At 44.8% G+C, this 3,521-nt stretch overlaps 1 pseudogene; it reads right to left on the reverse strand.

Annotated features, from left to right (window-relative positions):
* Nucleotides 1–1,060: 1,060 nt before the first annotated feature.
* LOC128626375 (olfactory receptor 2Z1-like) lies at nt 1,061–2,089 on the reverse strand (annotated as a pseudogene).
* Nucleotides 2,090–3,521: the final 1,432 nt, after the last annotated feature.

Below are 3,521 nucleotides of genomic sequence, written 5' to 3' on the forward strand. Positions count from 1 at the left end.
GACCAGAGTTTGATGGTCACTTTGATGTTGCCTGGTCCAAATACCCAACACAGGCAAACGTACAATCTATTACAGTCATCACCTGATCAACAGTGAATAGAGCACAATTGCTTAAAGAACCGTGTCTTTACTGGGGGAAAAACTGGGGTTCAACTACCAGTTCTGCCACTTGCCCCTGTGCAGCCATTGGTGAATTACTCTTTCTCTTTGGGAACTCATTTTTTCATGCACACATAAAGCATCACAGTTCCTGCATCATAAAGCTGCTGAGAGGGTGAAGCGATGTACAACTGTCAAAATAAGTGGTGAACAAATGTTAGTGTTACTAACATAATTATTCTTTACCAATCTTGACTTATTAGAATTACTTAATATTGATCATGTATTTCATGATCAATATTATAATTTATATATTTCATTTATACCAAATATATCTCATTTTAATTATAATTAATTGCAATCATTAATAATTATAATTATTAATTCAGTATACGCTGGATATTTCTGTGTCCCCCCCGCCCCCCAAATTCATTTACTGAAGCCCAAAGCTCCCATGTGAATGTATCTGAGACAGGGTCTGTGAGGAAGGATAAATGTTAAATGAGGTCATAATGGAGGGCCCCAATCCCATAGATCCAATGCGCTTATGAGAAGAGGCAGAGGCACCAGTGTGCTTCGCTGCCAACTGAGGGCACAGGGAAAAGGTAGCTCTTTACAACCAGGAAGAGAGCCCTCACCAGGAAAACAACAAGCCAGTACCTTGATCTTAGACATCCCGGCCTCCAGAACAGTGAGAAAGTAAATTTCTGTTGTTTCAGCAAGATCTCAACTTTACAAAGTAGGGACTTTCATTCATGAAATAGTGCTAAAGAGTAGGGAAAGAATATAAAACAAGTGACTGGAGCTGAAACCATTGATTTCCACAAGTCCATGGGAGAACACATGAACTCAGCTAGTCATGACATGAGAAGAAGCTGACACAGCCATTCACAGAAGCTCTCAGCAGCTGCCTCACATGTGGGTGTTTTGAAGTGAAGGGGGGGATGGAAGACTGCTTCCATCACACCAGCAGCCCCCTATGTGGTCTGAGTGCAGCTCTGTGGATCACTTCCACAAAATATTTGCACTTCCTGGATCTTCAGACTATACATGATGGGGTTAAACATGGGGGTATTTGGCTGTAGAAGAGGGAGACCATGTGGTCCTGCTGTGGGCTGTTGTAGGCACCAGGTACCATATACATGAACAAAGCTGCACCATAAAATAGCTCCAGGGCTGTGATGTGGGAGGAGCAGGTGGTGAAGGACTTGCGCTGGGCCTCCTCTGAGTGCATGCATAGAACAGCCCCCATCACCTGGCCATAGGAGGTGGCAATGAGGCACAGGAGGAAACACAAGGATCAGCACCTCCGAGATAGACAGCACCAACTCATAGGCAGAGGTGTCTGCACAGGAGAGCTTTAGCAGGGCTGGCACCTCACAGAAGAAGTGGCTCACGATGCAAGAGGCACAGTAGGGGGAAGTGCAGAGTGATGGAGGTCTGGATGAAGGCATTGAGCACACCTGCCATCCAGGATCAGCCCACCATGAGCAGGCACACCTCATAAGCACAGGATACTGCAGGGGGTAGCACACCGCCACATAACGGTCATAGGATGTGAGGGCCAACAGGATGCCCTCAGCCACATCCATAAGTGTAAAGAAAATATTTGAGCTGCACAACTCCCAAAGGAGATGGAACTTTCCACCTGTAAAAAGTCTGATGGTATCTTGAGGAAGGCGACCAGGGGGAAACCAACATTAAACAGGGACAGTTGACTATGCAGAAAGTACATGGGTGTGTGGAGCCAGGAGTCCATGTAGATCAGGAAGAGCAGAACAGTGTTGCCCAGAAGGCCCATGATAAACATGGCATCCAGTAGAGAGAATAGTAGCTGACTTGACCCTGAGTGACTGAAGAGGCCCACCAGAAGTAAGTCAGAGGTCACTGATTGATTCATGCCTCCCATTTTTACAGAATATGCCTTTACTGCAGGCAGAACAGGAGATCAATGGCAAAAGACTGAGTGGGGCTGGAAAATGAGTTTCATTCCATCTGCCAGTGGCCATTGAATGGTAGTGGTTGCTTAGAGTGCCATCTTGAGAAGAGTTGTGAGATCACAGCCAGAATTAGTAGAGGGAAAAAGCCATAATCAGTTAGTGAAATCTGTTAGTGATATTTGTTAGAGCCATGGGATGAGAGAGCAGTAACTTGCATCTCTGAATAAGATACTTGGCCACATCCCAGGCAAGAGTTTCCCACTGACTCTTCTATTATAAATTTTAAGGTCCAATTCAAGAACAGAAACAGCTCCAGTAGAACATTTCAACAGCTCTCATCTCAATGATCCTGGGGCCAAAGTCGGGGTGAGATTTGGAAAATGCTGAGAGGTGAAATAAGGGATGGAGCTGAAGCAACAATCCAAGCAAGAAAACAGAGAGATAGGCCAGGGTCTAAATATCTGGGTAAGCATGTGGAGCAAACAGAAATGCATGGTGAGCCAGCACTGGGGTCAAATGGAAAGTATGAATCTAGGGAGTTCGAACCATAAGAACGCTTGGGTACCACTTGGGGCTCAAATGACCTAGGGTTAGGAAGGTGGGACAGTTGTCAATGAGCTCACAATTATTGGTGACTTCATTGCATTGGATGGGAGAGTAACAACATGTGAGTAGTCTGACTCAATTTCAAGGACTAGAGTAAGCTACCAGGCTTGAAAGATTGTAAATCTCCAATAAATATTGCCTGAGTGAACAAGAAAGATGACCAGTGACAAGAAGAAAATTACCACCTAAAACAGGGGTGCTTTATTCCCTTGGCAACCTCCAAGCCCCCAAGCAACCTCAGATTGATGTGGTATTTTATATACCACACAATGTCCCAACAGTGAACAATGCAGGACCAGAAGAGTGTTTATTCCCAACTGCTGGTAGTTATAGAAGCAGCAAGACAGGTCATTGAGAGGCAAGTGAATTCTATTGAGATCCTCACTGAAGGTCTTTGTCCTAAGGCTGCCATCCTCACATAGCCTTCAAGGCAGTCTTTAATTATTCACCAACCTGAGTTTTCTATCATATCAAAGCCCCTTTCACACATGCATTCAACAAAATGTGGCACGTGCTGGGCTGGGCATGAAACATTCAAAGGTGGATCAACTAGGCAGGGTCCCTGCTTCCCTGGACCCCACAGTCTTTATCAGGGTACCAATGCAAAAGAGATAAATGGACAAGCTCTTTGTGTTAAAGAGAAGTACAGTGAGGGAATTGAGTAGAATGTTCTGTATGAAATGGCTGGGAGCACCACAGGGCATGGTCAAGGAAGCCTCTAAGAAGAGATGACAGATGTCCTCAGTATCAGAAGAGCTTCATTAAGAAGGATGTGGAATAACCAGCTGCTCCCTTCTACTGGGAAGTGGACATTTGTGAGGCCAGCTGTGTCGTTAATCCTAATGACATTTTCATCAATGAAATCCAACTAAAAAT

Source organism: Artibeus jamaicensis, unplaced genomic scaffold (assembly GCF_021234435.1).
Source record: "Artibeus jamaicensis isolate MK-2021 breed Jamaican fruit bat unplaced genomic scaffold, CSHL_Jam_final scaffold_537, whole genome shotgun sequence".
In the NCBI taxonomy this organism is placed as follows: Eukaryota; Metazoa; Chordata; class Mammalia; order Chiroptera; family Phyllostomidae; genus Artibeus; species Artibeus jamaicensis.